The following is a 24,058-nucleotide window of genomic DNA, read 5'->3' as shown; positions in this document are numbered from 1 at the left end:
AGATACGCACCACATTTCTGCCTGCTCAGCCCATGTGTCTTTTAAGGTGAAAGGCACCTTGATTTCATCTCATGTTCCTTAGCCTCCTGTTACTAAACTCTTAGTGTTGGCTAATGTTTCAGGTGGTTGCAAAGAGGCATCATTCCTCAGATACCAATGATACTTCCCAACTGACTTAATCACAAATCCATGGGACCAGGTCCCCACCCTGTCTTACCTTCAGCAAAGTAGGGATTGCAAGGAAACAGGAAACATACCCTGCTTGGACTTAGCTTCTGCTGGCTGGTGCTGAGACTTGTACGTCTGTTTCTCACTCCATACAGTTCCCCATCACGGCTGAAGCTGCTCAGGAAGACTGGCAGAGACTCAGCCTGGAGCTCCCCTCTCTCTGCATCCTACCTCCACAGAGACGCCAAAGGGAAATGCTCTGCTGAGGTTTTACACGGGCCTGCCTGTTTGCTTCCTCTGCTGTGCATTCTCTCACCTCCCACCTCAGCCACTGTGTAACATCAAGCAGCTCCATAACCCACAGAAAAGTGTGTGGCCACATATCAAACTCGCCTTCGGAAATGTCAGAATCCACTTTCCAGGGTTTTTAGAAATAAACAGTCATTTTCTACAAGTGGCTACATTTTATGAAAATTACTTTAGTCTTTGGCTTCTAAATAACATATGGATTTCTTCTCCTGTAGAAAATTTGTATCTGTAATGGGAAGGATCAAAACAACAAAGGACTTTTTTGATTGGTATTGGCAGCCTAGCTTTAAGTTGAAAATGTGCTAAACACCACCCAAAATGCTCCAGGCTCCGGAGCTGGGGCGGTGGGGGGCCAAGGGCCACACCCCCCTAATTAATTAATTAGTTTAAAAAAAAAAAAGGAAAGTGCTAAACATCACAAGATCGAGGACTTGTCAGTCTGATCTCTCTATGGGAGCCCCAGGCCTTCTCCAGAGCACAAGGGCCTCCCTGCCTCCCTGCAGCACCACCCTCTCCCAACACATTCCTTTAGGCCTCTTTGCAAAGGAGTGATTCTTGCTTCATTTAGGTATGTCTTCAAGTCCCGTTTCACCTTAGAATCCCACAGAGAGTACAGAAAAGAGAAGCGGTATTACTGAATGCTTAAATATGACAAATGCTATGCATATCTTCAACTCTGGGCTGTGGAAGCACACTCAGTCCATGTTAAATTAATAAGGTAAATGTTGAGATCATTCATGCCATGTTAGCTGTGCTCATTTATACTAGATCTCTAGATGCCAGGGATGGACAGGGAAGGGTAACACAATTCAATTCAACTCAAAAATATTTGGTAAGGGCCGGCTATATACATGGTAACATTTTTGCATAGAATCTTGTAAGAATAATAGCTAATAAGTGCTTTTAGATGAGAGCCCTATTTTCTATTATGCTGGGAAGTCTTTAATTTTTGTTCTGAGACTTTTCTGAAAAGAAAGAACACAGTCACTATTCTCCCATATCACAAATCAGGATTTTACTAAAATTTTAAACTATTATATTTCAGAGAACTTCCAGACACCTTTCAAAAAAAGGTTTTTGTTTTTGTTTTTTGAATTGGAACAAAAAATGGTGGAAGAAAGCATTACTTGTGGAATGGCATATTTCATGCTAACATTCCTTTTTAAAGTTTTGGTAAGTTGAAGAGAATAACCAAGTAAAAATCCATGCAAGTGATTATTCTAAGTCCTGTCCACAATGTAAATTGTTGGTTGTAAGAAGAGAAATTTGGATGATCAGAAACATGTTCTGCTTGTTCTTAATCTGTCAATCTCAGTCATGATGAATATTTCATGCATTATGGTGTGGGTTTTTTTCTAATAAAGTGGGCCAATGTGAAGAATATAGTGCCTGGAATTATGCATCTTCCAGGTTCCAAAGAAGTTTAAGAAAGCTCCTGGACAGTACTCCCCATGGGAGGGAAAGCTGTTGTTACGGAGGCTTTAATTCCTCTTGTGCCTCTTCAAAATAAAACTTGACCTTGAGACAAACTTCAAAAACAGCATTAAGCAATTGCTTATGACCTCTTAAAATATCATAATTCAGTGCCTTTGTAGTGTTGTGTGGGGGAAGGGGAGAAGGGTGTCCATGATAAGGACAGACCTTACCATGTCCTTATCATACCTTAGCATACCCTGTCCTCATTGCTCACAGGCAGGAGGGGCTGTTGCCTCCATGTGTAATATCAGCCATGCTGAGAAAGGCCACCCGCTACAGAGTCATTCTCCTTCCTGGTGTCAGAGCACCTGCTGTGGGATGGACTTCAGATTTTGGTTTCTCTTCTTAGTTACTACTGTATGTGACTTTGGTAACCACAGGAGGACAAGGACAACAACAACAGCTACCTCTGAATCCTACCACGTCCCAGGCACGATCATAAGCACTTTCCATTTATTCGCCTGTTTAGTCCCCACAACTCTGAGAGGTACATGGTAGTACTGTCCCCATCTTATAGGAGAAGGATAAGAACAAGGAGGTCAGGAAGTTTGATTATCATCATAAAGGCAGTAAATCGTATCATCTCTGAGTACTGGTTTCTTTCCCTATAAGATGGGGATCGTTTTACTTACACTGCAGGGCTATTGTAAAGAAATCATAAAGGTAAAGAATCTGGCACGTAACAGATGCTCATTAAGTGAAGGTATTATTAATAATTCCTTTAGATTAAAAACCTTTCTCCTAAAACCTTCTTGATATGAACCCATCATGACACCTCATTTTATTTAGAGGTTGCTTATCTACCAAACTCACAAGCCAACTAAGAACCAGGAAAGAAACACAAAGCAATCAAAATAATCCAATCAAAATAAGCAATCAAACAACCCCCTTGCCCATTATCCTAGCAGAGCCTCTGGGAGCCTTGTTGAGAATCTATTTACTCCGAGGGAGCCCTGGTTCTAAGGAGCTTGGTTAGAAGGCTTCCCAACTCACAGATGATTAGAAATACAAATTAGACAGGGAAGAGTCTGCTAGGAGCAAGCACGTTGCCCGTAGCAAGTCCTGACAGCTGACAGTGCGGCTGCAGTGGGGAAAATGGAAGCACCATCCCGGCCAGACAGGAGAACTCAAACTGCAGACTGTCTGGACTCCCTGGGGAAGAGAGAATCCTTACAAAGATTATCAGCTCTCTGAGAAGCCTGTCCTGGCACCTCATCACTCATTTTGGCAGAGTGGTGACTCCTCCTCTGTGTCCCATAGACACCCCATCCCTGCCTGTTCACCGCTCAAGCACAGCCTCTATTGCCCTGGACTGTAGTCATTTGTCTCCGGCATCCTCATCAGACTGTAAGCTCCTTAAATAGAAAGGCATCGTCATATTCATTTTTGTATCTCTGAGTCTCTCACATAATGGATGCTCAATGTATATTTGTTGAATAAATGGTTATTGATTTAATACACCACAAGAGACAGGAATTCATGTTTGCCAAAATAGGAAACAATGCAAAGGATTTTGAGAAAACTTTCTGTTCAAAGCCATTACAACTAGTTTTCACCTAAACAGGTAAGCTCCAATAGCCTGGAAAATTAATGTCAGTGTGGAGCACATCATGACCTGAGGGTGCTGGATACAGCAGGCATTGCTCTGTACAACATCCCACTGGTGAGAGGAGGGGACGAGTCACAGGAGGAGAGGGAACTAGGACTTAATGAGAGCCTGGGAAATCTCACGGGGAAGGGGAAAGAGGGGCAGGAGACAACGAATACAAAGATGAATGTGATCCATTGTACTATCACAATTGTACCAATGGCCAGCCCTTGTTCTGCCCTTTCCCAGAAAATGGAGTGGCATCTTAGAAGAAACTTGGAAGACTGATTTGAGCTACTTTGGAAGGTGGCATCAAACTTACTCATTTGAAAGAATGGGCCTTAAGGAAGGACAATAAAGTGAGACAACAATTTATTGGAGAAATCATGAGACATCTATGCTTCAGGGAAGGGTGCTCTTAGAAAACATAGAGAAAAGCCTTTGGCTGACAAAGGGCTACACCCCAAACAGACTCTGGAATAGAGATCCCATGAGTACCAAGAGAGGATTGTTTCCCAGGGCTGAGGGCAAGGAGGAGAGACAGAGAGGAAGTGAATGAATGGGTATCATGTGTAGCAGGGGATGGGGGTTACATTTCTACATGTCCAGAAGTGGGACAGAGAGAGGAGACATATCGGATAGGTTCCTGGGATCCGAATTCAGAGGGCACACACGCCCATCTTCTGACATAAAATCAGAGAAGCAGCAAGACCCTTGATTAGAAATACGCTGGTGATGTACCTTGACACACAGGCTTGAGTAGCCCCATGGAGCACTTCCCAACCCAGGAGCAGGGAGTAATTCCTGTGTTCCCAGGCAAAGCTGGGAGGTGGTAAAGACCTATAAAGTGTTCCACTCTTTATGGGCACAGCAGTATTAGACACAGCCCTGAGAGGGTTGTGATTGGGAGCTCAGAGAAAGCCAGCTCCAAGCTGCCTTGCAATGTGTTCCTGAGTGGACTCTACTGAAAACCAGATGGGAAGCATCAACCTGAACACTAATGAAGAGAGAAGACAACCTGTACCAGATAGCAGCTCTCCAAGTCATGCCTTGGCACTAAAAAAGGCTCCAGAATTAGATACAAGCTCAGTGAGGGGAACTGTTTTAACCTTGTGGTGCAATGGGAGGTTAGGTTATGGACTATGTTTCATACCTGCAAAAACACCCATCTTTTGCCACATCACAATTGACCCTAACCTAAAATACACCATCAGTAGTGCCACCGTAGGCTGGGAGGTAAAGTCCTCTTGCTTTGTTTTGCTTTAAAAGGAGAGAAATAGTTTGCTACTGACCTGTTTTAAATTTCAGACACAATCTGAACCCAAACTTGAAAGGTCACCCTGTGTTGATCAAATTGTGTGTAATGAAGTGAATTAAGTTGTGTTAAAGGTGAGAGTGGGCAGAACGCTTCAGGGCTGTTTGTCCCCCAGAGAGCGCCGACCCTCCTTCTCCACAGAGGCTCCTGTGGTCTCTGCTCTGAAGTCTCCTCTTCTGATGGCTCTGTGACAGACCACAGCAGGATGAAAGGTCAATTAAACCTGTGACAACCTCTCTGTGAAAGAATACAGAAGAGCACGCCCCATCCTGGTGTTATTCTAATTTCCATAACGATGGATTTTATTTTGTTGTTCAGATAGATGCCTTGGAATGTAATAAGGAGAATTCAAAGAAGCTGAAATCTTCTGGTTCTGTCCATTTTCATCTCTTTTACAGAATTGATTTCCACCTCTGTTCATTCAGCTCTCATACCCTTGACTGACTATATTTAGTCTCCATATTTTATAGTTTTTAAAGGCATGAATTAGGTTTCACATGTAAAATGAAACCTGTGAAATTTCTCTTCTCCCTGGGTGAAAGAGCTCACATGGCACATGGAGCAATTTTGCAAGTTGTGCCAGGAACAAGAATCAGGTTTCACCAGCGAATACAGGTTTATGCAGCCTAGAAATTGTACTGCAGATAATATTCTAGAGGTCAATTGGAATGTACCTTCTTGCCTTCCTAAGATGATCTCAAATAAAACCAAACCAGGCAAAATTATTATACTGTCATCCATACTTTCAATTTGAAAGCCTTGTTACTAGACAAAAGTATGTGTGTTGAAGAAAATGAAAATAAGAGAAAATAGTGCAAGTGAGAAGTGATTTTGTTTAATACTGTGTTAGTCATCTCGGGTTGTCATAGAATACCTTAGACTTGGTGGCTTAAACAACAGAAATTTACTTTATCACAGTTCTGAAAGTTAGAAGTCCAAGATTAGGGTGTCAGCATGGTTGGTTTCTGTTCAGGGTCCTTGTCCCGGCTTGTAGACAGCCATTTTCTCACTGCGCTCCTGTGGAGAGGGGGACATTTCTTTCTCTCTCTTCCTTTCCTTATAAGGCTACCAATCCTATTGACCCACACTTATGACTTCATTTAATCTTAATTAGCTCCTAAAGACCCAATATAGTCATGCCAGCGGTTAGTGACTGGGCGAGGGGGACACAATTTAGTTCATAGCAAACACCTTGTGAGCAATCTTATAGTTGCTCAGGAGATGTATCCCCTTAAGTGTAAGAATTCCGCATTGTGCAGATGTATCCCCTAAGTGTAAGAATTCCATATTGTACTTTAGTGTTCTTACTGGTTTTAAAACTTTCAACATGTGCTACAGAAGTAGAAAATTAGCATACTCATACTAAAGGACCACTGGGACGTGCAGTCTGAAAGCAAACATTCTCACATTTGGTAACTGAAAGTTAGTTCAGTCTAATAAATGCAGAATCTCTCTCGTCACATCAGGGATATTCCCTTGAATACATAGGTTTCCCCTCAAGTGATCTGCTTATGAATCAACCAGAGACATTGCCTAATAGTCCCATAGGTGAGAAAAATCTAAATCCTTTATGCACTTTATTAAAATAACCTCCTACAAATATAATTCTTTCCCCAATATCACATTGTCCTACATTCTTTCTCTACTCTCTCATACGAACTTCAAATGCCATTTAAGAAATCCACAGATTAAAATTAAAATCTCTAAACACAACCACATCTTTTCATCACCCACCTAGCCTCCAAGAACATGCCTAAATGCATCCTATACCATGATAATAATCAGATTCCAAGGTCGTGTCTCTTCCATAAACCCTACTCAGTCATCATCTGAACACAAAATGGTCTTTCTTTCTGAGTTTCTGGAGCACTTATATTTCCTGTGTATAGAATTCATTTGGCAATTAACTATTGTCTTTCTCAGCCTGAAACCTATTCTCAGATACCATTAGTTCTCTATGAGAATTTATGGTGGCTATGTGTGTGTGCATTTCATTTCAATGATAATCTAAAAAATGTTATAGGCATGCTCTGAGCCATCTGATGAATACCCTATAACTGAGAATTGCCTAATATTTAGTGCCCACTTTTGTTTATTACTGTTTTGGCTCCAAGTAGTACCACTTTAATTGTTATAAGCTAATAAGAAACGAGCATAGGCAGACTTCATATGCAAATGATGCTTTAGCATTAAATGAAAGCTAAATGATAGCAAGGCATTACTCATGCAGAAAAAAATGGCCATTAGTTCAAAAAGAAAAAGTGCTTGGAGAATTGTGTCATCACTCAGCACATAGTTGTACAAGCATGTCAAAATCAAAAGAATCATGTCTTAGAGTCAACACTGCAGGCATCCTGAAAGTGGCAATTTAGTTTCAGTAAGACAATATCACTAACTATGTTAAATTGATGATTGTTAATCGGAGTATATAGCTTTAGTTATTTTGTTCGTATTTAATTTATAAACTTGTTTTGGCTTTATAGCTATAAAAGAGCTATGAGCATACAGAGTATACCTGGTTTATGGTTGTACATATTTAAGTTATATTACAATTTAAATAACTTAGGTCAACACTGAAGTTCTACAGTTTTCTTTAAAGTTGTGACTATAAAATACTAATATACTATTTTGTGACATTTATTGTGGCCCTTAAATGGTTGTTTCAGTATTTTACTATTTAACTATTTCCATCTGTTATTGTCTTGTTGCCCCAAATAAATGTAAATTTCTGCAGGACAGAAATGAGCCTTCAGCTCATTTGCATCCTCCCTAGCATTTAGTGGAATTCTGAGGACATAATCAATGCTTAATAACATTTATGGATTTTAGCTCTTTGATCAACCATTCTGGACTTCTCATTTCAGATTATTGTATATATATATTTTAAATGCACTTTCAAAAAAGGTATTTTTGTCTATTTAGACAAACGTTTCTGGTTTCTACTGAGATTCCAGGTAAGTAAAAACTTGCTTTCATTGAATATACCCTAGGTGCCAAGAATTGTTCTGAGCATTTTATGTCAATCTCAATAACCATAGGAAGGTAGTTGGATAATAAACAGATTACTTCTGCTTATTGATGAGGAAGCTAAGGAATAGGGAACTTAAGTACCTAAACTCAGGATCATACAACTAATAAGTGGTGGAAGCAGTTTTCTAACCAAGGGATCTAAGCTCATCGTTCATCCTGAAACTCAAATTTGCAACAGGAATGTTAAAGTTACTACTCTATTACTGCACCGATGGCTCCTTATTATCAGATGCTTTATTAGGAAAGCGCAGGAAGGATAAAAAAAAATGTTTATATTCACTTTTCAGGGAGGTATGTGGCTACCACATCATTTATTGAACACTTATTATATAACTGCATTGTAAAGTGCAAACAACAAGGTATAAGTTATTAAAACTTCAGATTTCTTAAATGGACACATCATTGAAAGACAACCATTTTGATGTTTACTTGGCTTATTACTCATATTTTATTTTGCTTGGGATAGTGCTTGGCACATAAATAACATTCAAATATTTTTTGAATAAGTGAAATATCTTCTTTCAACCTTCAAAATAATCAACTGCACCATAGTTTAGGTTCATCTTCCATGGGTAAAACCTACTTTATTTTCATTGTCAATTCACTTTTTTTTGCCATTTAAAAAATCCACTAATTCTTGGACCATGTCTGGATGTCTAATAAAGTGGGTGGTGGCAAAGATGACTTGATATATTTATAATCTCAATGACGTAATCTCTTTGGACATAATGGTTTACTGGAATGATGACGAATGTGTTGACCACAAGAGATCAGTTCAGTTGTGGTTAGTAGACAGAGTTTTTGAAGCACATTATTTTCACTGTATTTTTTCCTGCCCCTTTGGCTTAGGTGCCAGAAGAATGGATGATCTTCCGACAGGGTCTCTCCTCCCAGTGAGTTTGCTGTATGTACACTTCCTTAATGTAACAAATCTAGTTTCCTTGGTTATTGGATGGCAATTTGATTTCCATGGAGACTCTCCTTGTTCTGCCCCTGATGATGAGATTTGTTCTCTTGTAATTCTGCAGCCTAGCATGTCCTGTCACAGTAATGATGAGTTCCATCCCAGGCTAAACAAGAGTGTAACACCAGGGTCATTATCAGAGTGTAACCCCAGGGTCATTATCAGAGTGTATAAATTGTGGTCTGTCCTGGATAGTATCTGAGATTTATTCATGCATTCACTCACTCACCCATTCCTTCAACACACATTTATTAAATACTTACTCAGTGACAGGAGCTACGGGACCCAACCTGCTTCCAAAGCACTCACACTTCAGAGTGACATGCAAATCACTGTTACATGTTGAGATAAGCACTGTAATTTCACAGGTGCTCAGACCCAGTGGTAAGGGTGTGGTGGGCGTGAGGTGGTGAACACTGATAGAAAGGAGCACCACTTTGGGCTGTTGTGACATCTTCTTGAAGCCTATTTAGAACAGCAGCCAGAGTGATGGGTATAAATGCCTGGTGTGCAAGACCATCTTTTGAAAGCATGAAATCTCACCCAGACATGGAGGGAGAAGCTGAACATGCTGGCAGCCAGCATGATCTCTATTTGAAGCCTGTGTTGCTGTTCTTTTTTAGTGTGTATATATTCATGTGAATTTTCATTCTAACACAAATAGCATATTTATTTTAATATACAATTGTGTTAAATTACTTAGCTCCCCTCCCCGCCACTCCCCTACCTCCTGTTTTGCAACCCTCAAGTTCCTCAAGTAAAATGTATACTCTAGGAAAAAAATGCCAAGTTCTTACTGGGAATTTTCATACTTTTTGGCATAGCAATGAGTACTATTCTGAGCTGAGAGGGAAAAAATATTGTAAGAAAAAAGAAGTAGAGTAACAGAATATTTCATTCAATATGAGGAAATTATGATGAGCCTCAACTATCTTTAACTAAGCTAATTAACAAAATAGTATACAATTTATTTAAAATCCATAGGCCATAATTATTTTGGAAAAAAAAAAGAAAAACCTAAAAGAAAGTTTATAAAACTGTTGATAAAAGTAATTTTGAAAATGCAGAGCATTGGCTTAACAATTAGCCTTTGGATAGATAAAAGATTTGAGAATATTTACCTATCAGTTACTATAAAATGTATCTTAAATTTATACTTACTCTGCATCTTGTCATTATAAAATTAGGTTTTGATCTAACTCTATTTTCTTTCTTGTATTGAACAAAAATTATTGTTTTGTGTAGGTGGTTCTAACTTCTGCTGACTTATAATCATGGGATTATGAATATTTATTATGGGAAACTACATAGAAAATATTTGTTATAGAAAAAAAAAGTTATTTAAATGTTTAAACCATTTACCACTTACCCTAGGACATTGATCTTACCAATCTTGAGATGCTTGACCCACCAACCTGAATTTCCCTGATCTGGCTTTAATAAACTGAATTGGTATAAAAAGATTGAACAGAATCTCTTAGAATTAGGAACATAGTTAAAGGCATTCCTACTCATAAAAAGCTACTTTCACAAGTATGATGAAGTTATTCTCACAGATTAACTTTAACACACAATGCAAAATCTTTATTTTCCTCTAAGTTCCTCAACTGGAATTCAACAAAATTCATTTATTACCCGCCACCTGCTCCTCCCTTTCCCTGCTGTCCACTCCTATTGTGGCTCTAGCAAACTGCTACTGCTGCTCATTTCCCAACCTGTGAATGTATCAGCACTCATCCAGATACCCAAACCAACATCTTATTTGATCTCTCCCTCTTCTTCCACCTACTCACCAATCTCTCACCACCCTTAACAGCAAGTCTCATCCAATAAATGGCCATGGTGTCTACACGCTGCTCAGTGCAGGGAATTCTGTTGGTCCTCACTTCCTGAGCTTCTATTCTTGGCCTTCTATGCCTCCACTCCATATCCCAAAACTCAGTAACCTAGATCCAGAAGCATTCTTGGTGAATAACTTAGAAATCCCATAGGACATTACTATTTAGAATCTGTGCCCTCCCTGTCCCTTAAGCTCACAACCCGGGTGCAGGTCAGTGTGCTCCAATATCTGCCCACTGCATCTGTTCCACTCAGAGATAGACATCAGGGACATGTCTTCCAGCTGCCAGTCACCCCCCATTCCAGCCCACACCCCACTCTGCCACTGGAGATAGCACACCTCTCTACCATTCCAAGCAGTCACTGAATCTCTGCTGCCTAGTGCATGATAAAACCTGTAATGTCATTTGGCAGCCCATGGAAGGCCCACTGCAACCTGACTCAGACCACCCATCCCCTATATTCATGTCTCATTAGATTATCTCAGACATTCATTATTGTATTTAGCATTCTGTGAGTTGCTGCTCCATGCCAGGCATTGGGCTATGGATACCACAATGAATAATTTTGATACTCTTAGAAAAGTAATAGAGGGAGCAAGGGGTAGCTAATAATTCAAAGACAGAGTGATGAGAGCTGTGAGTGATGTTAAGAGATAGCCCAGGAGTGTACCTAATTCAGCTTGGAAGTCTTAGGTAGGAATAGATTTCCAGAAGACATCTGAGAAAGGCCCAATTTTCAAGGATGAACATGTACTAGGCTATGACTTTACCAACTAGTTTCTCTTCTTTGAAAGATCTTTTCTCCTTCCCAAGAGAATTCTTAGTCAGCCTACAGGGCTACTCCCTGAGGCTTTCCCTGACCTCCTTCGGAGAGATAGATATTCTCTTGCCTGTGGCCCAATAGCACATCTTCCATGTCTGTATCACTGCTTTTACCCTATTGCATCCCAGTGATGGGTGAAGGAGACTGGTCTTGTCCTCACCTGGGAGCTCAATCAGGGCAAAGAAGGTGTCTTTATACCCAATTCTGTGCTCAACCATACCTGACACACAGTATAAACCTAATAAAGTTTGATGAATAATTAAATTTAACAAAGAATACTTATGTCAACTTTAGCATTTGAAATTCCATTTTAAAATAAGACATCTGTAGAGACATAACTCCTTCAGGAGTATCCTTTATAACATAAAAATCCTTTTTCACTTTAGAAAATAATACACAAGGAAATGCAAAAAGAATCATTACCTGTGGAAATGAACAAGGTCTCAGAAATGCTTTTATATGTTTCAACACATTTTCTAGCACTTGGATGATTTAAGCAATGTTTACAATTGCTGCTAAACTGTGGGTTGTTAGACACTTTATCATTCATAGCCTTCAACTTAGGTGGGAACAGTATAAACAGCTCACAGAAAGGACCCTAGAGTCCCCAGAACACCCAAACAGAGGCTTCTAGGCCACTAGAATTGCATTAATCTTCACCCAGACACACACACACACACACACACACACACACACACACACACACACACACACACACACACACACACACACACACTCTTTTCATGGACAATTAACTACCAACAATTACACCAAAATCTCAGTATCTATTTTATCATATGAAAAGGTCATTCCCAATGAAATTTCTGGCAGAGTTATCTACAGTTTGTGACTTCACATTCCCTGGTGGAATTATACGAGTACATGGGCTATTTTGGTCACTAGTAAGCTCAGGGTAGCTGAAAATATATACCAATATACCTCACCACTACATATTGTTTTAGAATTTCTTCTAAAATATTTAGAAGACATTTCTGGTGGAGATTGGCAGGCTATTGTTCGTTTTGCTTTTCCATCTGGTATTCAATTAATATACTAATAACCACTCTAATTTCTGTTGCTATAATATTGATCCTTTTTTTTTTGGTGGCATGTTTACACTTAAGCAGTAAAAAATACTGCACAGTTCATTTGCAACTACCACATGTAAAACAACCCAAGTGCTGTTAATGTTCTGTAATGGGGGCACGGGGGAGAAATCTCATGTTTCTCCACTTGCTTGGCATTCTCCTGAATGTTATTCATTAACTTTATATTATTTAATGTTTATAAACATTATGTTAATTATGAACAATATAAAGCACAAATTGAACACTAAGAGAGAGAGATGGATGAGATAACATTTTCTGATAAATGTATGTCTTGTGGGGTGTGTTTTTTCTTTTTCCCAATTTTCATCTTTCCTATTTATTAGCTCTGATGGTCCTGATGAAAGTCACTGAGCTCTTCTCTGAAGTCTCAGGGGCATTTTACAGGTTTGAAGCTGGGAATTTGACAACTGAGAGAGAGAATAGGAACGTTCAAAGAAAAGTCATTACAACTTTAGGTGAGTGGGCTAGAAATATCTTCACCGCACTTGAAAAAATGTCTGTTAGTGGGAAGAGAGGGCAACTACCCAATAGAAAAGATAGTAAGGGTGAGAAACTGTTATACTGCTGAAGGTGATAGCCATGAGTTATACTTCTCTATTTCCTATAGGGCCCTGTACAGTGCTAGGCAATTAATAGATTCTCAACACATCTTTGTGGACTGATAGAAAGAGGTTAGCTTGATGCATGATGCCAGCTCTGTGGGTTCATTCCTTCTTTAACTTGGTCTGTGACATATTTCCCAAACTCCTCACATGAATGGTCCACCCCAGATTTCGGCCATTGTCACAATAGACTTTGAAGTTCATCAGCACTACTGGATGCATCCCTAGAGAGCAGGCTCTGCTGACAGGTCAGAGATATTGCTCCTTTTCTCCAGTTTCCATTCATCACCCCATCAAAATATCTAAGTAACTGCTGAGGCTTTCTCCTTCTGTCTGAATAGCAAAATTTCTTCGAATTAAGCCCTCCTCCATAATCCCTAAATGCTGGGGATAAAACATTAAAAAAGACCTGGTCCCCCTTCTTCAGGATTTTTGCAAATTGCTGTAGGAGGTTGGGTACTTGGCAAAAGCACAGGTGCTCAGTGAATGCATGCAGAATAGAATGAGCTGAAGAAGAGGTCTGCTTCCTGCCCCCTGGATATCACAATTATTTCCTTCTTCAAGATGCTTAGACTTGAAAAGTGTTTCCAAATGACTCTTGAGTTTTCCATTAAACTTCACATTTTGTTTTCTCTGTTTTTTGATGTAAGGAAATAGTTGCCATTAACAGTAAATTGGCTTTTCAAACATAGTCAAAAGTCATTTAGAAAATCTCATAGATAAAATGGCTAGTAAATCTGGAGAATAGCATTGTAAGACCAAAATAAAATATCGGTATGAAGTAATGAGGTCACTTGCTTGCTCGTGATCTGATCTGGAAGATGTAGTAATAATAGGAACTAACATTTTGAGCACTTAATCAGTGCCAAGTGTTTTGTATGCATTATTTCACTTAATCATCACAATTTATGTGCCTTTTAATATGTACCAAATAATTTATGTACCATTTTTGTTTCCATTTTACAAATGAGAATAGAGAGGCTCAGAAACACCCAAAGTGACATAAAGGAAGGGCTAGGATTGGAAGCCGGTTGCACTTGGCACCAGAACTGTGCTCCAAACTATCAAACTATCTTCCACAAAATGAGGTTTAGAGATGGTTTGAGTAAGTACACCATATTATCAAGGCCTTCTGAAGAAGGACTCTTCCAATCTGGGTCCATTGGCTGGGGTATCATGGGTAAAAATGAGTCAAAAAATGTAATGAAGAATCAATGTATATATGGTAGATCAAGGTGACAATCTGTAACTATAAGTTGAGAGTTTACTTAGAAAAAAGGGTGGAAGTTTTAATGTATTGTCTTAGAGACACTGAGGAAAACAGCTTAATGCTACCTCATCACATCCAAGAGATCTACATTGAGAATGCAATAAAGGATAGCAAGGAAAGAACAGAGCTCTCCAAGAAAAATATGCTTGGTATCAAGGTTAGAGAATTAATCTGTCACATTTTTCAATTTGCTCCTATTTTTTAAAAATAGAACCTGATAGGGTATAGCAGGAATGCAGAAGTCAGTGTCCAGAAATTGAGTTTTGGTTTTAGTTTTTGTTTGTTTTATGATTATCCTGAAGATTGCAGAAACTCTCAAATTCATTCTCTGTCAACAGTCTGTTGTAGACCGCTTATATTATGCCCATCCTTAAAAGAATCAAATTTCAGGGCCAACGTAAAGTTAGTTTAAAAAAAATAATGAACCAAGCCTCAACAGATTTTGGAATATGGATGGGATAGGGCAAGTTCCTCCTCACTTTCACTAAATGAAATAAACATAACATGCAATTCTTTGAAAGGTACTTGTTAATGTAAGCTTTGAAACTATTCCAGGGATGACTGTAATTCAGTGTGTGTGATGGGGAGGAGAGGGAGATGAGGGGGGGGGGAGAGAGAGAGAGAGAGAGAGAGAGAGAGAGAGAGAGAGAGAGAGAATGTCAATATCCATGTGACCAGACACAGGAATTCCTCTTTGAATATTGACTTGTCATCTATTGGATTTATATAAATTTACCTTCTATAGGATGGTTACTAAATTCATAATGGATTCAGATGCTTTTTAAACAGGTTTTTAAACGAACAGATCTTTACTGGCAGATAAATTAATACTGGAACAAATAATCATGTATTGCTGAAGCTTCGAAGATGAAAAGCTTAAAAGGAGAAGAATGGACACTTAGTTATGAAATGTGTAACTCCAGGCACATCAAACAAAAAATCCTAGGGTATCAAAATACTCCTGGGCTTTTCTGACTCTTTTAGGCTTAGAAATTTTAATTACAACACGTTCATGATGTGGGATGTTATTTTGCATGTTTTTGCAACACATTAAAAAAGATAAAAATCTTTTCTTCTGAAGAGAATCCTTTATTTTAAATGTAAAACCCTTAACAAAAATTTTTTTTAACTGAAGATGTAAAAAAGGATTCAAAGCAGCCTCATATTTATTAAAATGATATATAATCTTAAACCTTAAGCCTTGGCTCTGATTACACATCACCAGCATGCCAATTAGTAGCAGATTTAATTTAGCATTAGTAGACAGTGAGAAAGTCAACCCGTTATTTGGCCTACATAATTCCAAGTAGATCACTCTAATATCTTTCCTCCTGAATTGACCGTTTTTGACAGAATTATACAATTTTGTGACTGTATAGCTTTGGGCTTGTTTTCCTTCTAACTGGCCTGTCAAATAGAAAAACACTTGTGATTAAATTTTAAAAGACAAACAGTAAGTTATAAAACAGTATCTGCAATATGCTCATAATATTATTTTTTAAAAGATATATATGTATATATGTTCACAGTAAAAGTCAAAAAAATAGCAAACTGCAAGTTATTTTTAGTAGGTGGGATTGTAGGGGATATTTATTTTTTTCTTTGTGGTTTTAAAATTATTTTCTAAGTTTCCTACAAAAACAAGTGCTACTTTTGTAAACAAGAAAAAAATGAAAGCCAAGAACTAAATATTATTTTAAAAACTTGGCATCAAGCATAAAAGCCGAAATTAAATATGTTCAGAGTCTGTTAAATTCTCGTGTTTGGACTCTTCCTTCTACCATGGACCTAAAGGATCTGCTTGAATAATGTATACACTTAATGGGGAAAATATGGTCTTCAGTATAGATTATCTGGTTTTGTGTTTTTGAATTTAGGTTGTTATTAGTAGGATGACAAGGCGTTTTAAAGATGGAGTTCACCATAGTGAACTTTAAGCTCCAGGGCACCAAATCAGTGCAGCTGACTTATGCTAGGAAGAGTTGAAAGATAAGATTATGTCAGCCCAAGCTGAGCACATTCTATGTACTGTCTTATCAATGGTCAGGTGCCACCAGGTCCTCCATGAAACCAAACTGTGTCTGTCAAGTGACTCCTCAGCTCCTCTTTGAAGGGCTGGCTTCAAAGTAGGTGAAGAATTAAAAAGATTTATTTTGCATGGTTCCAAGGAGGAGAGCTAGGATCAATGGGGCCAAATCAAAGTTTAGCTTAAGGAAGAATGCTCTGAGAGTTATGGACAAAAACTCTCTCCTCTGGGGGAGAAAGTAAGATGTCAGTGAGGGTCAGGTCCAGCTGGGACACACTGAGGGAATCACTCCACCAAAACTGGATAACAGTGAAACTAAAGGACCATAAAGAACAGAGAGTTAAGCAGGAACAAAATCTGGTAAGAAAGAGTTGCCCCAATGGAACAGCCAGAAACAGGTCAGGAGGTGGGGAACTAATTTAGTGACAATCAGTGCTGGAGATTATTCAGGAACAAATCAGCTATATAATTTGTGAACCCTGTGCAACATGAAAATGCAGAGTTACTATATAAAATTTAAGAACTTCAAGATGGCAACAGCAGAATATTAAGTCAAGCACAGCGCCCTATGAAGCTGGCCCTGCACAGGAGAATGGTTCATTACCAGGAAGGAGATGACTTAACCTTTAGGATTTAAGCGTTTATCATCCTTGGGTGGTTCTTTCTTGCTCACTAGCTCACTCAGGAGTGGTATGGAGACATGCAATGAATTAAAATGACAAGAAAATAGATCTTTTCAAAATGGAATTAAAAAGAATGGTCACAGAAAATGTTCACATATAGGCAGCATGTTACAGAGAGGATTCAAGCATTGGGTGGGTAGTTAGACTTGAGGACCTTTAAAATCCCTTTCAACTCAGAGTCTAGAAATCTATGCTAAGTTGGAGCGGTTAAACATCATTTCAAGTATTCTGCAGACTATAGGCTCTGCAAGTCCTGAGTTTTCCATACATTCCCAATTCTGATTGTTTTAATCCTCACAAGTATTACAATCCTATTTGTCAGCCAGTTCTATCTTGGAAGCTTGGATGCTGTAGCACAGCATTTCCTGCTGATCTGCTTATCCTTAAATCATAGACCAGAAGGTAGATTTGCAGGCAATAGTCTCAGAGACCTTTCAGACCTTCTCTTTCATCTCTAAATACAAGAATTAAGAATAGAACATCAGATTTTGTTCTCTGATCAACTAAGTTCAAGTCTCCTTTCTCTTTCTTTTTCTATACAATCACACAATGCAGACAGCTAATTTTCTTAAGTGCTTATCTCCTCAGGTAGATTGTATAAATCATTCCTGTTCCTCATTCCCTCCCTGGATCCACACTCTTTGTCATGTGACATTGCAGTTCCTCCATCTCATTGACAGTGGGCTTTACTATGTAGCTTTATTTTGTCCGTGGAACCTGGGTGGAAATGACAGTGTGCCAGTTCCAAGCCTAGATCTTCAGAGACATTGTGTGTTTCCACTTGCCCATGTTTTACTTCTGTTAGTGCCATGAGAAGAACATGCTTCAGGTAACCCGTTAAAGGAGAATAGGATGAAAGACTTGTGGAAGAGACCTAGGCCAAATCTGCAGCTTGGAACTAAGCCCAGCCAAGCCAAGCTTCAATCAGCCAAGCATGAGCCAACCCATAAGTGTGTGAGCAAGAATAAATCATTATTGTTTTAAGCTACCATTGGTTATGTAGCATTATTGTAACAAAAACTGATTGATACACTTCTTAACTCCCTATCTCTCCCATACTTTTAACTGGTTAAGTGATGGTGAGTGTTGAACTCATTCACTAGTTGTGAAGAATGTGGTGATGAAAAGTTCAGGTTTTGGAGGGAGTGGTCCTGGATTGGAATCCTAGCACTTACCTCTTAACCTCAGGGCCTTCCCCTGTTAGGTGGAGATAATAGATGCCCTACTTCTTGAGATTATTGTGTAGACTGCATGAGATGATGCACTTAAGTTGTCAGTATAGTAATTGTTAACTGCTGTTGAGTTTGGCCTTGAGCAAACACAGAATCACCAAACAATATGTCTGGAGGGGTATGAATATTGAAATATGAGTTACTTCATAAGGCTAAAACATTATCTGTTGTCAGATAAAACACAATCAAAACAAATCAACAGTGAAAAAAATAGCATGATGGAAGAGAGATTAAATGAGAATGCACCTCAGTATTTTCTGAAACCTGTGCGTCATAAAATCTGAAATGTCATAGCTGCCACAGACAGCATCAGCTAGATCTTCTCAATCCACGGTATTCATTTGAAATGGGAGATGAAAGGCAAACTTGTTCTAGGATCCATTATTATTTATCATGGCACAATGAGTAAAATGAACAGATGGCCAATTATTTCTGCAACTCCAGTAAATGAAGTGTTTTGATTGGGGTGGGGAGTCAGTTTAGATCAACTTTCCTGCTTGTACACTGATGGGAAAGGCAAACGAAAACTTTGACATGATAGAGGTCAGCATCAACCAACATCCACAATCTGTTCCTGGATCACATAAATATTGCAATTTTTCTTTTGTAATTATTTTTATTTACTGATTTATCTGTGCATCTGCGCTTTATGCAAAGGTTAAATTCTTTTCTGCCAATCATGTCTTCCTAATTGATTTTTGTGGCAGTTAAATGAGATTATGCATCTGAAAAAGAGCTCTGCAAAGTGTAAATGATCATATCTGCTGGCTAATTTAGTTTAATTTAAATTGAATTGTGCAAGGAATTAAACATGCTTATCTGTTCTATTATGGCAAATTGTGAGATGTCAAATTTGGGATTAAAACTTGATGACAAAATCAAGGAAAATGATCAGCTGGCTGGGGAACTGGGAGTGGGGTAATAGCCTTTCCTTCCAGAATCACTCACTGAGGGCATAGGCGTGGGAAGGAAGAGGTGAGCTGATCAAGGAAAAGTGTCTGTTGGATGTGTTTTTCTCTCCCAAGTATGTTTCTGCCTGAAAGAGTGAACCACTGCCACTTTAATTGAATGAACAGACACATAACTTGATACTTGTACACCAGACAGTTACCATCGTTTCTGCAGTTTCACTTTCTCCTTGAAGAGCCCCAAGTCTCAAAACTGTGTTAAGGATTTAGTTAACAACAAATGACCTAAGCTCGGGACACCGTCACTCATTTTCTCTGGCCCCTCACCAGCACTTTCCACGATCTATCATAGATAATGTGCAGTCCCTTGAGAAGAGACATGGGGAGAAAAATCACTTTGAAAGTTTTTTCCCTCTTGTGGTACCCTTAGGAGATGGGGAAGAGTCAACAGTGGGGCTAAGAGCATGAGCTATGACCTCAAGTTATTGGCAATATGTTCATGGGCAATTCAGGTTACTGATCCACCATGATCATATTGCCAATAAGACTTTGGAATAACAATAGTGCCTACTTCATGGGGATGTTGTCAGCATTAAGTAAAACAATTCATGAAAATAATTTAGCTCCGTGCTTGACTGTGTTCATTTAATGTGAGGAAAACAGTAGGGCATCTGGGATAAATGGAGGAGGCAGGCAGAGATGGCAGACATAATTGTGAGCTGATATAAAGAAAGGAAAAAAAATCAATATAAATGGATTCAAATTTTGTGAAAATTGAATGCCAGAGAGGTCTAAGTTCTTTTGTACATGTAAAAAAAAAAAAAAAAAAAAAAAAAAAAATCAATGGCGTGGAAAAAATTATAGGCAGAATGATTAAGCCAGCGCAAGGTGTTGGGGGATACTGTTTCTAAGGACATCAGAAGAATTTAACATCATGGAACTAATAAATTCATTATATAGTAGTCTCATCTGTTTGATAATGTAACCTAAGATCTCTATTTAGCAAAACAACTAGGTTAACTTTACTGCATAAATTTGATACAAAATTGCCTTTTTAAAATTTAGGCACCTTTTTACCAATTCAGAAATTTTAGTGATAGTTTCCTGTAAAGATGCCATCTTGTACAACTGAACTGAAGAAAAACAGTATTTTTGAACCCTTTACACACAAAAAATATGGCACAGACTCCAAAAATCTTTCTCAAATAATACTGTCACTGACCACACTGTGCCTGTATAAACCTATGAAGTAATTTTGACAGAGTCCTATCATATTTATGTAAATAATTTTCAAATATATTTAGGACCATACATATGAATTGGGCCAACAAGGCAAATTAACTCCACCCCCACTCATTACAAGAAAATAGGCGCCCATCTCTGGTGTCAGATTACTCATGGTGCATGCCAGAAAAACATAATCAGATCTGGGTTGGGCTTCCGTTTCATCTTCTGCCCATGTTGGCAAAGCCTCTAGGAATCATGGAAATGTGCCACACTGAAACATGTTCATTAGCCTGCCTGCCCGGGTGAGTTCTCTGAATTGGTGCCTGTGTTTTGCTGCTGCATATATTCCTAAGACAACATTAACACAGTGAAATCAGGCCCAGGCCGAGGGATTCCAGTTGCTCAGGCAGGGGATGAAGGTTACCCAAGCCTTGGCCCTAGTGCTAAGTACTCTCTGGTTTTTCATTGAATCACAGGCAAAAGGCCAGGAATGTCATCATTTCTTAGCTTTACCAGGCTTTGGGACATAATTGTCATAGGCCTCTATTTGGGAAATCTCTTCACTCCCACTGTGAAAATATGCCCCCTTTTCTGCCGTAAGTATTTAAAGGCTTTCAAAAGCAGAGTTGAGGATTACAAAGGTTCTTTCATAGGAACTTTTTATCCCTTAGACAGTTTCTTTGAACTAGAGGATAAATTTGAAACAGGATAAAGAAGGAGGACGATAAAATAGAAACAGGAAAGATATCAGGGATTAGGCAGCCAAATAACCAGTGCTCAAATATAATTTTAAACTCCTTGATCTTAGATGTTAGATGCCAAAGGGCATTATCTGGTGTTTTTTTCATCTTTTTCAAAATGCAATTCTCCCTTGCAGGATATAATTTTTGTCTGCATTATTTCATGGAGGAAAAGTATCCAGTCAGTCAGTTTAGAGATAGAATATGTGGGCATGGGATGGGGAAAAGACCAGAAACGAAGCCCTAGGGATGAATCTTTGAGTCTTTTGGCCTACATTATATTACACATACTGTATTATTTGCAGTTATCCTACCATTTATGTGGAAATGCAATTCCTCAGGAGATTTGTAAGTAGCCTTCAATAAATTTATATATTCAGATATGATATACTTAGACTGTTCTTAGAATTAAATCTAGCTAAAGAAACAACCTGTGGCTCAATTGAACAAAAGACTAAAGGGAAATTATTCCTTAAGGGAAAAAATTCCATGTATTTCAGCAAGTTTGATTTGCTAAACTCTTACTAAATTGTTACAATACATGATGACCAAAGCAGGGGTTAATTCCATGGTCAGAGCCCTGCACACTTAATGAGATACATTAATTCATTTTAAAACTTGGAGGTTACACTGAATATGTTTTTTAGAGTGTGGACAAAAAGCTTTAAATTGGTAGCTAAGAGGCTGGATTCAACCTGCTCATGTGTTTTGTTCAGCCTGTACACAAAGTTGTTTTTTTTTTTTTTGGAGAAGCATTTAAAAGTTGGGAAATTTTACACAAAATCCGTATTCCTCACTTCTTCTGAAAAATTGAGTGATCTGCGACTATGGCCCACATGGAAATATCTGAAAGAAACTTAAGTATATACCCGTCTGGTATGCCATAGCCCCCCTCATATCCTTTGCTATTACATCTAGCTCAAGGCACTCATTAATCTTCAGGGCCAGAATAGCATTTAAATTTATGACCTCAGATGCAAATGCTCCATAAATAGACTAAAATTTAACTCTCTATAACATTCTGATTTTATAGTGTGAATTGTTTTCTGCATTTCTTAGCCTAGCTTAGTCTGTACAAAGTGTGAGTGTATCATACACACACACATAAACACAAACACACAACATAGTTAAAAGAGCACTGTATTATCTGTTTCTGTTGCTTATAACAAAATATGTGGAACAGGGTATTTTACAAAGAAAATGAAATTTATTGCTTACAGTTACAGAGGCTGGGAAGTCCAAAGTCCAGGGAACACATCTGGTGAGGGTCTTGGTAGCGGGGACAGTGATCCAGGGGTCTCACGTGGCAGAAATGGTGGAGCAGAGAGATACTCTTATGTGCTCTCCTTTTAAAGCCCTCAGAACCGTGTCCATGACCACTGTTATTAATCCATTCACTTGGCATGGTCCTTAAAATCTAATCACCTCTTCAAGGCCCTACCTTTCAATTACCGTAATAGGATTTCCCACCCTCTTAACAGTCACAGTGGAGATCAAGCTACTAATACATAAATCTTGAGGGACACAATCCATATCAAGCACTGAAATGAGAACTAAAAGATTTGTCTTCCAGTCCTATCTCTGTCAGTAAACCAGTTGCATGATTGAGATAATTTTCTGTGCTCTTTCCAGGCCTAAGAGACTCATCTGTAAAGTATTGAATGAGCCTAGACAGCTTCCTAGCTTCCCTCCCAATCCCAACAGTTTTTCTGTTGTTGCTGTTTGTTTTTATTTATTTTTATTAAGAAGAAAACATTTTGGGACTTCAGTGACCCAATTTGATTGTCTTCATTACTAAAATTCGTGGGATCATAGAACTACAATGAAAACAAAATTGGGGTCTGGCTCTCTCATTTTATAGATAGCAAAAACTGGAGAGGTCATGTAAATAAAAACATGGTAAGTGCAAGCAGAAATATGCTCAAAATGCTATGTTAACACACAAAAAGGAAGCAGATGTGATGTTCTGTATTTTATTAAAAGCATGTATTTTCTCTAACCTGTTGTTACACCCTGAGGAGAATATTCTATGTCCAATCTGGAATCTTACAGCAGACTAGTATTTCCCCAAGTTTTATTGTAGCCAGACTTGTATGACTTGGGTCTATCTCTTCCTTCCCTACTAGGTACTGTAAATCTCTTAGAGTGGGCACTGCCCCTCTTTTGTTTTCCATCCCCAGTCCACATTCCTAGCACGGTCTTTGTACAACCTAGGTATTCAGTAGATGTTTACTAAATCCAAAGAAAAACTTCCAGATCCATAAACCATAAGGATTTTTTTTATTGGCCCAAATAATTAATAACATGATACCATAAATGGGCTTGAGAACCAAACAGAGTAGTTTTGTCCTGAATGATACATCTCATTTTGCTGCATAGTAGTTCAGCTCAGTAAATCCGCACTCTGCATCTACTGTGCAGAATATATACTAAATCCTATGGGACAAAATTTCCTAAACCTGACTGATCATCAGCATTACTTGAACAGGTTTTAGAAATATAGATTCTGAAGTCACACACCTAGAGATTCTGATATATCTGGACTTGGGGGGGGGGTCTATGTGTATTTTAAGTTCTCCAACTGATTCTGATCAGTACTCAGGTTTAGGAAATGTTGCTTAAGTAATATATATATATGAAGAATATAATTGCTAATAACATACTTCATTTTGAGTAATATGATCTTAATTTCAGGACCTTAATTACTTTCTTTCAGAAGGGAGTAAATAGAAGTTGCTAATTTCCCA

The sequence above is a fragment of the Cynocephalus volans genome, chromosome 6 (genome assembly GCF_027409185.1).
Source record: "Cynocephalus volans isolate mCynVol1 chromosome 6, mCynVol1.pri, whole genome shotgun sequence".
Taxonomy (NCBI): Eukaryota; Metazoa; Chordata; class Mammalia; order Dermoptera; family Cynocephalidae; genus Cynocephalus; species Cynocephalus volans.
The sequence above is the reverse complement of the archived record's forward strand: the minus strand, read 5'-3'. Positions refer to the sequence as shown.